This window comes from Gekko japonicus, unplaced genomic scaffold (genome assembly GCF_001447785.1).
Source record: "Gekko japonicus isolate JY-2015 unplaced genomic scaffold, Gekko_japonicus_V1.1 scaffold1061, whole genome shotgun sequence".
In the NCBI taxonomy this organism is placed as follows: Eukaryota; Metazoa; Chordata; class Lepidosauria; order Squamata; family Gekkonidae; genus Gekko; species Gekko japonicus.
In genome coordinates, this window is record NW_015169204.1 from 104,439 (window position 1) to 117,958 (window position 13,520).

A 13,520-nucleotide genomic window follows, 5' to 3' on the forward strand; every position below is an offset into this window, starting at 1 on the left:
CCCTGAGGTGGGGCAGCTGCCAGGGCCTGGGACTTCTGGCAAGGCCCACCACTGTCACCTCCCCCCTACTCACTTGCTAGAGCTCCACCACCCATGCTCCAAATGCTTGTATTGCCTAATGTGACTGGGGAAAAGGCTGTAGGCAGTGCAGTTGGCCGTGGGCATTGGCAGTGCTGGGAGGGCTCCCAAGTGGGCACTGGGCAGAGGAAGGTCACACAGGCAAGCGGGACTCATATAGTGGGTGGGAAAGAAGGAGGGTATGAGAGAAGGGGTGGGGCCCACCAAAACTGGAGTAGGGTTGCCAGCTCTGGGTTGGAAAATACCTGGAGATTTTCAGGGGTGGAACCTGAGGAGGGCAGGATTTGGGGAGGGCAGGGACTTCAATGGGGTATAATGCCATAGAGTCCACCTTCCCAAGTGGCCATTGTCTCCAGGGGACTGATCTTTGTTGCCTGGAGATCAGTTGTAATTCCAGATCTTCAGCCACCACCTGGAGGTTGGTAACCCTAACTTGGAACCAGCCCTGTCAGCAACAACACACAATAGCAAAGGTATGGTCTGTAGTGCTCACCCTCCTTGTTTCCAACAGGGGGAACAGAAACAGCAGGGCAGAAGAGCATGAATGATGGGCAGACTTAATGGGAAGAGACAACCTTTCAAGTATGCTGGTCCCGGACCTGGAAGGCTTGTGCACTGACCTGACCTAATCAAATTGCATGTTCTGTCTGTCCATCTGTCCTTCCATCCATCCATCCATCCATCCATCCATCCATCCATCCATCCATCCATCCATCATCTGTCTGTCTAGTACTGCTCTTACAGCGGTCGCCTTGAGCAGAAAATAAAACGATAAAAGCCCTATTTAGGTCCTGTTCACACTAGGGGTTTTGGGCCGGGAGCGGGACGGATCGGGGGCGGAGCAAACAGGCTCGATCCCACGGCAACATCTGGGAAGTGTTGCCTGCCCGTCCCCGATCTGTCCTTTCCGCCCGAAAACCCGCACTACAAAGAACCACCTACCTGGGTGGTTCTTCTGACGTGCCGCAGGCCGGGGTGTCGGATCGCCGGCGAGTCTTTGCGCCGGCTCATCCCTGGCTCCTAGCCGAACTGCGCATGCTCTGACATGCGCAGTTCGGCAGGCTCCCCGTCTGAACTGTGTTTTCTCCCCGGCATCTGATCGTGCCGGGGAGAAAAGGCGCAGCGGCCCAGGGGATCGTGGGATCCTGCCGCGGCGTCTCAACTTTGGCGCGGCTTTTAAAAGCCACGCTTTGAGCAACTTATCCCCTGCCGTGTGGCAGGGGCCTTAATATTACAAATGGCATGTTGGATTAACAAAAGATTCACCCACAGCAACTAAAGTTGGTAAGGTGGGGACGGGAGTTTCCTGGAATTATAACTAACCACCAGTCTACAGAGGTCAGATTCCCTGGATGAAATGGCAAGTTTGGAGGGTGGCATCACACTCCACTGAGCTGCCTCTCCTCTCCAGGCACCACCTCCAAATCTCCAGGAATTTTCCAAACCAGAGTTGGCAACACTATCGGGCTGCTACGCCATAGATCTTTTGCCATGTTCACACTTTAGCCATTTCCAGTGACAATTTTGCTGATATCTTGCTAATCTTTAATGCATGTCAGCTAGCATAGGCACAGCTTGCATCTTACTAATTGTCAATTAAAAAGCACTTGGAAAGCAATCATGTGATTAAAGAGGTACTTATTTATTTATCTGGGATATTTCTATAACGCTTCTTCGAAGTCCTGCTCAATTAATAGATTGATATGATTTTAAGGTACCTGGCATCTTTTCAAACATTTCTTTATAAATAATTATCCAATAATTTTTTTAAAAAAAATTAGGAGTTTGCTTAGATCATGTTTCTCTGATCGTCTTTACATTTTAAATATTATGACTTGGGTTTAGTGCTTGTTCCTTGTTTTGGCACTTAATAGACATAGCGCCCCAAAGTCCGTATGTAGGAGAGGGCATTGCAAACCTTGACAGCAGGTACAATTTGCAAAGCAGAATGTTCACACATACTGTAATGCCAGTGCATGAGAATAGAGGGCCAAGGGACTGAAGTATGCATGACCACTGCTGAGCACTGGCATGACTGGGGAAAGCTGAAAGTGTGTGTGGGTTAAGAGATGCACCGAGAACACTCAGATATGGTTCAGCGTCACCCTCCTCCCCAGGTACTCCTCATCCTTCAGTGTGTGGCTTTGCCTGAGCCCTTCCAAGTGGGCAGGTCAATGACAGCAGATAAGCATTGGGGGGGCGGACGGAATCATAAAATGGAGTTGAGAAGGGATGCCCTTAATTTACTTCCTCTTCTCTCTGCCCCAAGGCAAGCATTGCTGTGGGGGACAAAAATGGGAAAGCTGCCACAATGCAGCAAAGCTACATGTTAAATATTTGAAAGGATATTTGACACAGCCACAAATACTGGGCAGTTTGTAAAGTTTTCCAAAGCAGCAGCACCTCCCCAAATTGTCATGGTGTATGGGTCACAAGCCCCCCCCCACATGACATCCTTTATATGCTTGATTCATTCCGTCATGGCTGACCAGAGATGATTGGTTGAGGATCTATCAGCAAAGCATGAGGGAGGAGCAGCCAGGCCCTCTGGAGTGTACCTGGAACGAGACCTCATCGAAAGCCCTCTCCCTGAGCACGTCTTGTAATGAATATTTTTGTTATGACTAACCTCCAAAAGAATGGGTTGCCTTGCAATAAAATGGGAAATGCCAGACGTTCCTCCATCCAAAGAGCTATTGAGGTATGTTGACTAGTAGGTTGGACTAGGACTAGGGGAGACCAGGTTCAAATCCCCACTCAACCCCAAAGCTCACTTGGTTTTGTTGGTCCAGTTACTTTCACTCAGACTAACCTGCTTCACAGGATTGTTGTGTGTGGGGGGGCTAAATGGATGAGGGAAGAGGTTGTGTGTTGTTCTGAGGTGCTTGGAAAAAGGGTGAGATAAAAATTAAATAAATGCTGGATCTCTCCCTCCCCCTCCTCTCTCTCTCTCTCCCTCCCCCCCCTCTCCCTCCCCCTCCTTCTTTCTTTCTTTCTTTCTTTCTTTCTTTCTTTCTTTCTTTCTTTCTTTCTTTCTTTCTTTCTTTCCCCTTCATTGGTACAAGGCTATTTTGATATCTGGAAAAAATTACCATCCATTGTTCCTTGTTAGCTTGTTTTCTCAAATATTCTTCCTTACAGCCTTGACATGCCCCCTCAAACCTTATTTTACATTGCCTGGGCTGATTATCCCATATTTCAGAACCTGGTTTCCTTGCAACCTTACCAGAGAGCCTATCATGGACAAGTCGATCAAGATTTAGATTTTTGTGCTTTCCAGTTGTGTTAAAGAATAACCTTCAAACACACTCAGTCTGGAGCATGTCACAGGAGAGAGAGCTGCTGATGTATTTCCTTACCAAGTAAAGATGACAAAAGAAGGATCACACCCACTTTTGCTGGGTGTGCCATTTCCTTTTCTCATATCCTCCTTTCCATGAACTGGGCTGGGTACAAACCTTCAAGAGTAAAGCAATAGAGATGTTTTCTATGTTAAAGTTGATCCAAAACACCCAGGAAATGTTTCTATGCATTTTGATGACCCTTCAGCATCTTTTGGAAGCTTGGCTTTACATTCAATCAACATATTGTTCTCTTTTGTTGGTGAGAGTAAGCACCCTTCTGATTTCTTGTACATCTTTTTACCATGCTCAGAAGCTTGAAGCGTATAATTTTTGGAAAGAAGAGATCAAAATTTCAAACAGTGTCAGATAAGAAGTGAATGCAACTGAGGAAAGAGCAGATTACGAAAAAGCTTTTGCAGTGACTACTGTAAACTAGTGTTTAAAATGTATTTTGCACCACCAAAGTGACAGATTCTTTATAGAACATTCACATGATCACTTCCTGAAGATCTTAGGGTCAAAGTAGCTGAGAGGCTGCTGCTGGAAGTTCCATGTTTAGAGCCCCCAAGCATTTATTTTTGTTGTAAAACAGCAGCCATATGAACACTTTGTGTGCTGGCCATTTTGTTTTTCTTCCTTCCGGCAGCAGCTACTGGAGGTGGCTGGCTTGGGAATGGAAAGAAGGGATTGAATCTCCTAAAAACTCCTCACCCCAACATAATGGCCAGGGCAGTTCTCCTTCCATGAAGATGATTGTTGTGCTACGGCTGCCCTGCCACTGCTGAAATGATGTATTTTTTTCAGTTTTAGCTAGGGTTGCCAGGTCTGGGTTGGGAAATACCTGGAGATTTTGGGGGTGGAGATTAAGGACAGCAGGGTTTGGGGAGGGGACAGATTTCAGTGATGTGTAATTTCATAGAGTCCACCTTCCAAGGAGGCCATTTTCTCCCAGGGAGCTGATCTCTGTCACCTGGAGAGCAGGAGAGCGGGGATCTCCACTCACCACCTGAAGGTTGGCAACCCTAGTCACAGCAAGCCACACCCAGACCTACCCTCTTTTTGTAAATGCTCAGCGGGAGCAAGAAATGGTGTTCATGGGGGCCCTAGCACCCACAGGCTTCGTGTTGGGGACCCCCGGGTTAGAGTGTCTGACTAGGATCTGTGTGACCCAGGCTCAAATCCACACTCTGCAATGGAAGCCCGCTGGGTGATGTGTGGGCCAATCACACAGTCTTGGTTAAACCTACCTAACAGGGTTGTTGTGAAGATAAATTGTATGAGAGGAGAATGATGTGAGCCAGTTTGGGTCCCCAGTGGGGAGAGAGGCAGGGTACTGCTGAGGTAAATAAAATGAATAAATAATACAATAAACATAAGAACATAAGAACATAAGAACATAAGAGATGCCAATGTTGGATCAGGCCAAAGGCCCATCCAGTCCAACACTCTGTATCCCACAGTGGCCAGAAATACCAGTGCCATCAGGAGGTCCACCAGTGGGGCCAGGACATTAGAAGCCCTCCCACTGTTGACCCCCCCCAAGCACCAAGATGACAGAGCATCACTTGCCCCAGAGTCCCTATCTATACCTTGTGGCTAATAGCCACTGATGGACCTCTGCTCCATATGCTTATCTAATTCCCTCTTGAAGCCGTCCATGCTTGTAGCCGCCACCACTTCCTGTGGCAGTGAATTCCAAGTGTTAATCACTCTTTGGGTGAAGAAGTACTTCCTCTTATCCGTTCTAACCCGACCGCTCAGCAATTTCATGGAGTGCCCACGGGTTCTTGTATTGTGAGAAAGGGAGAAAAGTACCTCTTTCTCTACCTGCTCTTTCCCATGCATAATCTTATAAACCTCAATCATGTCACCCCTCAGTCGTCGTTTCTCCAAGCTAAAGAGCCCTAAGCGCCTTAACCGTTCCTCATAGGGAAAGTGTTCCAACCCTTTTATCATTCGAGTTGCTCTTTTCTGCACTTTTTCCAAAGCTATAATATCCTTTTTAAGGTGTGGTGACCAGAACTGCACACAGTATTCCAAATGAGGTCTCACCATTGATTTATATAGGGGCATTATTATATTGGCTGATCTGTTTTCAATACCCTTCCTAATAATCCCCAGCATAGCATTGGCCTTCTTTATTGCAGTCACACACTGTCTCGACATTTTCAGTGAGTTATCTACTACAACTCCAAGATCTCTCTCTTGATCAGTCTCTGCCAGTTCAGACCCCATCAACGTGTATTTATAGTTAGGATTTTTGGCTCCAATGTGCATCACCTTGCACTTGGCCACATTGAACCCCATTTGCCATGTTGACGCCCACTCGCCCAACTTTGACAGATCCCTTTGGAGTGCCTCACAATCCTCACTGGTTTTCACCACCCTGAACAACTTCGTATCATCCGCAAATTTAGCCACTTCACTGCTTACTCCCATCTCCAAATCATTATCTTGAGCTTTCTGGAAGTCAAGGTAAACAATATCTATTGGATCCCCCTTGTCCACATGTTTGTTCACCCCCTCAAAGAACATTAACAGGTTAATGAGACAAGATCTTCCCTTACAGAACCCATGTTGAGTCTGCCTCAATAGGTTTTGTTCATCTATGTGCCTACTAATTCTTTCCTTAATAATGGTTTCCACCAATTTACCCGGTATCGACATCAGACTGACTGGCCTGTAATTTCCCGGATCTCCTCTGGAACCCTTTTTAAAGATAGGAGTGACATTAGCTACCTTCCAGTCCTCAGGAATGGAGGCAGATTTTAAGGAGAGATTACATATTTTTGTCAGGAGATCCACAAGTTCACAATTGAGTTCTTTAACATCTGTATTGAAGTACTGGGTTTACCACTTGGAGATGATTTAGATCCACTATGGAATTAGTAGAGACTTGGGAGGAACTGAAAGCAAATTGTTTTAACTGATTGATTGATCAGATTGCTGAACAGTAGCAATGGAACAATATTGAATAAAGTTTGAAGTTTGCCTCCCCTAAAAACCAAATTTTCAACCATAAAACGCTTGCATTTCACCAAGATGAAAGTGAAAAAAAATCCATTCCATTCCACAACAGTACACCTGATACCACACTTTGTTCCTCCAAGCATCAGGGCTACCCTGGGCCAGTGCCCTATTGAAACTCATGCGGACAGAAGATTTTAGGAAGGAACTCTCTGTGGATGCCTCCTTTCATTCGTTGCCATATTCATCAGGTTGTTATGTGTCAGCGTCACTCAGCAAAGGCACTGGAATAATTTGTGGTGGCAACAAGAAAGGCTAATAATGTTCTGAGAAGCTAAACTCTAGACTGGGGGGTGGGTGGGATTCAGAAATGCCATTTGCTCTTAAGTTGCAAATTCTACTCTAGCTGTTGCCTTTGCCCTTAATGGCACTCTGTCAGAAAGGAGACATTTCCCCTGGCATTCTGCTTTGGAGCACTTAGCACTGGCTGGGGAACTCTGTATAACTCTTGGAGGGCACAGCCCCCTGAATCTGGGTGGGTGGGTGGGATTATCATTTGTCCAAAGATTATTTGGGGGCGCAAAGCTTAAAAGAAGTACTGTCAATATGTATGACTGGATTGGCAAATAAAGATGAAGGAATCACAAATAAGGAACTGGGAGCTGAAAAACAGCTTCAGCCTCACAACAAATGAAGAGGTAACTTCCCACTCTCAACCCCATGTGGCACTGTGTATGGTGTCCCTTGCCAGTGCAATATATTCTTTGCATGATAGTAGGCTCAGGAGTCTAAACACTGATGTTCCCCTGTTCCTGTGGAACAGAAGCCAAATGGCTATAATATTCACAAACATCAAGGATGACATTATGATGGTGTAAAAACATCTGACGGTAAAACATTGTTTCTGTGGTGGAGCCCTAACCTGGCTGGCCAGTCTCACCAGGCTGGCCAGTCTCACCAGATCTCAGAAACTAAGCAGGGTCAGTGCTGGCTAGCATTTTATGGGTGACTTCCAAGGAATACTGGGGGAGTGACACAGAGGCAGACAATGGCGAACCACCTCTTAAATGTCTCTTGCCTTAACAACAAGTAGCTCACCACCTTGTGGTGCATAACACTAAAAGAGCTAGAACTTCTGGATGCTAGATAATCTTAGGATCTCCTGGGTATACTATACACACTGCCATATGATAATTAATTAGTCCTAGGGTGGAGGAGGGGACACAATCTTTACTGATTCCCTTTCCCACTGCAGACCCCCACTTCACTCCTGTACTCTGTTCCTGCAAGTCTCTTGACCTCTAGGAGCAGAATTTGAAGAGGCCATTGCATTTCAACAAGACGGGGAATGTAGGAAAGCCCTGTAACTTGAGCTTCACCCCAGTTGTGATTGTGCTCCAACTTTGGTTTGGGATTTTACTTCAAAAACGAGTGTGCATAAAGTGCCGTCAAATCATAGGTGACTTATGGCAACCCTGCTGGGTTTTCAAGGCAAGTGATTCAGCAGAGGTGGTTTGGCATTGCCTTCCTCTGCAGAGTCTTCCTTGGTGGTCCCCCATCCAAATATCAACCCTGCTTAGCTTCTGAGATCTGACAGTATTGGGCTACACTATATCATTCCACAGCCCAATTTCAGGAATACATGCACTGTATTCCAAAAGGCAGCATTCTCTGTTATTTCTCAGAAGATACTCAGCCATGAGGAGCAAGAGAGCAAGCAGAATTATGCCTGGCCTCCTGGCCTCAGCAATGTGCTCTCCCATCATAGCTTAGTTCTGTTTATTTATAGACCACCTTGCAACTAAGAAGGTCTCCATGGAAGTTTACAGCACATTAAAATGCAGTAATGCATACTGAGACTTGGAGTCAAACTAGATGTGAAGAAGATCATGGCTCTCCCAGCATCTTTTAATGCTCAGTTATAGCAGTATGGAACATTGATTAAGGTCAGAGCCACAAAGAGAGGGAAGGAGTTTTAACTGTTACCTGCCTGCACAGTGTTGCAAACTGACCCCCCTCCCATCTTTTAAAAAGCTATTTTTAATGGGACATATAATATTTTTTTGCAGAAAGCCTTATTAGGAGGCTTTCTGGAAAAAAAATGGAAAGGCTGAGTTTTTATTGGTATGCTGCCACACCAGAGACCTGTTTGAGGTGGCTAGAACAGGGATACTCAACCTTGTTTAGCCTGGGGGTACTACAGGAAGTTTGGGATCAGATGGTGATTGGGTTGCCAACCTTCAGGCCGGGGCTGGAGGTTTCCTGGAATTACAACTTATCTCCAGACTACACAGATCAGTTTCCCTGGAAAAAATCACAGCTTCTGTGGATGGAATCACATCCACGGCCCTGTTGAGCTCCTCCCCTCCCCAAACACTCCAGGCACTGCTCCAAATCTCCAGGAATTTTCGAGGCCAGTATTGGCAACCCTAGATAGTGGCTGCGATGGAAGAGGGAACTGTTTCTGAAAGGGTGCTCCCTGCAGAAACAAGAGTGATTGCTCTTGGGCTCTTCTGATGCCCTTCCTGCTCTAGTGAGGTGGAGGAAAGCCAGGACTGGTTCCTCGTTGTGGGGGAAGATATGTTTTGCAGACATAGGATGTGTATGCTATTAGGGCTCTTTTTGTAGCAGGTACTCATTTGCATATTAAGCGACACACCCCTAATGTAGCCAATCCTCCAAGAGCTTACAATAGCTCCTGTAAGAAGAGCTCTGTAAGCTCTTGGAGGATTGGCTACATTAGGGGATGTGGCCTAATATGCAAAGGAGTTCCATATATTGGTGGCCACAATGGCACTAGTAGGGTCCATACTGGAAATTCCTAAAGTAGAAGATTGTGGGTAACGGCAGCAGCTTGAAGTTCATAATGATATTATTTTAACTGTTCTTTGCAACCTGATGCTGTGACGTAAGCCACCTTGAGTCCTCTGAGAAATGTGTAATAGAAAAAAAATTAATAAGTAAAGGGGACCGGTATTTGCCTATCATTTCTCTTTAAAGGGCAGTAATAGCTCTGCTGGAAGAATTGATTTGATTAGAGAAAGGATGTGGTGGTGGAAAAGTGAAGCTCTGTCTCCCCTCCCCGCACAATCCTGGTTCAATCTGAGGCCCTACATGGCTGTAATTGAGCTTTGAAAGATGCTAGGAAGATATAACCATGGTCTCTAAGGAAATACCTGGAGATTTTGGAGGTAGAACCTGGAGAGGGTGAGGTTTGGGAAGGAGAGGGACCTCACTGGGGTATAATGTCATACCGTCCACCCTCCAAAGCAACCACTTTCTCCAGGGAAACTGATCTTGGTCATCTGGAGATCAATTGTAATTGCAGGAGACCTCCAGATGGTTGGCTACCCTAACAGTCTCCCGGTCTCTGATTTAAAATCTATGTGAGAATTACTCACTGTGACTGGTACATATATGTGCGAGCACACAGTTTAAAGTCTCAATATTATTACGGGCTCCCCCCCCCCTTCTAAAGGCATTGTTTTTCTTCCCCATTTCTTTCAGTTTGGAAGCAATTTCAGGCACAGGGTTTGTCTGACAGACAGCCTTTTTGCAGTAATTGGATGGCTGCAGCTTCCCTCCCTCAAAAATTCTCATAAATGCTCTCAGAAACTAATATAACAAGGTTGGTGTTCGCCTTTCCAAACCCCAGAATGCGGCACAGCATTACTGGCGAAGATTTCCTTTAGTTAAAGAGAAAGAACAAGACAGCTATTAAAGTTACGAGTGGTGGGAGGGCCTGGTCTGAGCCTAAGTAAGCTCTCAGCAATGTCAACGGAGAGATCTGACTGACATTAGTGGGTGCTGAAGGGAGCCTTTAAGAGAGCAGTGCATTAGGTCTGAAATACCTAGACTTCCTGGAACCACAGGTTCTATTCCTGACAAGGTGACTGAGCCCCTTATTCATCTATGGCAGATAAATTGATTTCTCTTCATTCAGTAGTGTGTGTAGGCTCATCTGTGACACCTCAAACCAATTCCTGTGTTTTCATTGAAACTGAAACAATTGTGCTATGAAAAGTACTCGGAAACGTGGAGTGATTCAGCAAAGAGTACTTTATTTAGATCAGAACAAGACAAAGTAACCCGGCTCGCAGACCGGTATATAAGCACAGAACACCCACCACCAAAACACGCCCCTAATCACCCTATAGGTTATTTACAGTAGCCGAGAGTCCATAGGCTCTTGGCTGCGGACCCGGCCCCCTGATTGGTGCGGGCTAGGATCCGCTTTGGCTATTGTCCGAAAGTGTGAAGCTATGAACGTGTGCTTGACCGCATGGCCCAACGGTCGCGCATGTGGTCATGGCGGATACATTACATGCTAACACCACCAAGGGATTATTTACATGGCACTTTCCCCCCTTTCTCTCGGTTTTTCCCCATGAGCAGTAGTCTGTTGTCATGTCGGCTGAATCCTGATAATATTTTCTCTCTGTGAGTCAAAAGTATGTCATTTTAGGATCCTGATTTATTCATTTCTTTATCACATTTATTTCTTACCTTTCTTCTAAGGCATTCTGGTCCTCATACATAGAATTATCATGGCCCCACCTCACAACGGGCTGAATATGGAGAGTCAGTATGGTATTGTGGTTTGTGGAGTAGTGAGCAAGAGTGTCAAGCTAGTATTGGGAGACCCAGATTTGAATCTCCACTCATGCCATGGAAGCTTGCTGGGTTACCTTGGGCCTGTCTCACTCTCTCAGCCTAACCTACCTCACAGGGTTGTTGTGAGGAAAAAATGGAGGAGAGGAGAATGATGTAAGCCACCCTGGGTCCCCATTGGGGAGAAAGGGGGGTATAAATGAATTAAATAAATCCAGTGGTAGATTTCCACTAATAGCAGTGTGTGTGTGTGTGTGTGTGTGTGTGCGCGCGCACGCACACACAAACACACACACTCTGAATCTCCTATCCCCATTGAAAAGCATTTCTGGGAGCCCTTTGGGATGCAGCAAGATGGGGGAGGCATGAAAGTCTCATTCAGCTGATGGAAATCCCTTCCACTGGACGCAGCCCACTACCTCTGCATTGTGAGTTAGGTTGAGAGGCAGTGATTTGCCACTGACTCTCATGGCAGAACAGGTTTCCAAGTTTTCCCAGCTGAAATCTCCCACACTGTCTATTGTTACCTCCATATTGGGGAGGGGAATCCTTTCACATTGTCATGAGATTGTTCTTCTGCAAACATCTGGAAGTACAACTACAGCTGAGGTTCTGCACTGCACATAATACAGGGTTATATTTCTCATTAAAATCCTGAAAATGTCCCTTCCCCACACAATAAGGCCTCTGAATGTGCTATTTCACTCCTGTACTCCAGCAGATGTAGCAAAGAGGAAATTAGACCTGGAATGATTAATTTAATGGTCAGTTACACTAAAGATGGAGTGAGTGGCGGACAGAAAGATAAAAAGTTTTCTTTTTTGTTTTTAAAGGGTGAATGAGGCAATCTCTGAGAACTGGGGAAGAGAAGTTAGAACTAGAACCTCAGCTAGGCTCAGTTCCCATCCAGTGGGGAATGGAGTGGATTGGCAGGGCAGAGGGGAGCCCAGCTGCTGAGGACTCTCCCAGCTGAGAAGGGTGACAATAGTCTGATGTATACTCTGATTCGCTCCTGGTAGCCACAGATCCTTGGGCACGAAACCTTACATTTCTCCAACTGAGGTGAGGGATAGAATATAGGAAGAAGGCAGTGGGTAAATGTGCATGCACATTTTCCCCATAGCACTCAGATAGAAGAAGAAGAAGAGAAGAGATTGGATTTATACCCCGCCCTTCACTACCCAAAGGTGTCTCAGAGCGGCTTACAAACTCCTTTCCCTTCCCCTCCCCACAACAGACACCCTGTGAGGTGGGTGGGGCTGAGAGAACTCTGACACAAACTGCTCTTTTTCAAGGACAGCTGTGCCAGAGCTTGTGACTGACCCAAGGTCACATCAGCAGGTGCAAGTGGAGGAGTGGGGAATCAAACCCGGTTCTCCCAGATTAGAGTCCGCACACTTAACCACTACACCAAACTGGTGTATTTAGTATTTATAGGTCCTTTCCAATCTCTTCCCTGGTTTTATCAGAGTTCAACTTGTGACACAATACTTTGCATTTATCCCTGGTTATAACAGCATCCCTTTATCCTGGGACAAGTGTGGGGCAAAACTGGGGTGACTTCAATGTAACGTGGAAACAAAAAATACCCCAAGATAATTACAGAGGTGAATTTGAGTGTAGTGTAGAATGTAAATATACTTCGAGATAATTACAAAGCCGAACTTTATTGTGTAGAATGTAATTTCGGGGACAGGGTTGAACTAGGATTTAAGGTCTAGTGTGGAAAGGACCATAGTTACACGTTGAAAATATTCTCTCCCATATAGATGGAGATGGAGATGGGGAGGGGGAGAGAGAGAGAGAGAGAGAGAGAGAGAGAGAGAGAGCTTACTACTGCCCCCTTCTTCTCCACATCAGGGCAAGCTCCAGGTTTTACACCTTGAAATCTAGGGTTACTAGTAGTCAGTCAACATAGCTACTAGGAGGGCATCACTTCTGGTTCTACTGTTTCTTTTACCCTCCTCAAGTGTAGTCTTTCTTATATGGACAAACACAAATGCATTATGGGCTCTTGCTCCCTCCACCTAGTTATCCTTTGTATCTTCAGTCATTGAACTAATAACTTGCAGTGGCACAAGTTCTCTTCTGTGCTTTAGTGGAATTGAAAATAGTAGTAATAATAATAATGATAGAAGCACTCCACACTTGTAAGCAAAGCAAAACCTGTAGTGTATTCATAGCTGCCATGATACACTAGGACCTATGGTGAAACATCCCATAGCGAAGCCATGCAAAGCTTCGTCTTGGACTGAGGATTCAAGTCCAAGACTACTGGTCCAATCACGTTCAAGCTAGCGACAAGCGGGAACGAGGATGATTGGTCCTTATGCGCTCAACCTGATAGGTTGTTATGTGTATAGTGGGAGTGGCTATGTTAGCCGGGAATGTTTAAATACCGGGCAGTTTCAATGGGCAAACTGTTCGGGCTATCAGATGTTGTACCGTGTCGAAGAAGTGAAGAAAGAGCTGAATAAACTTGAGTCTTTGCTGAAATCACTCTCCGACTCATTGTTAAGC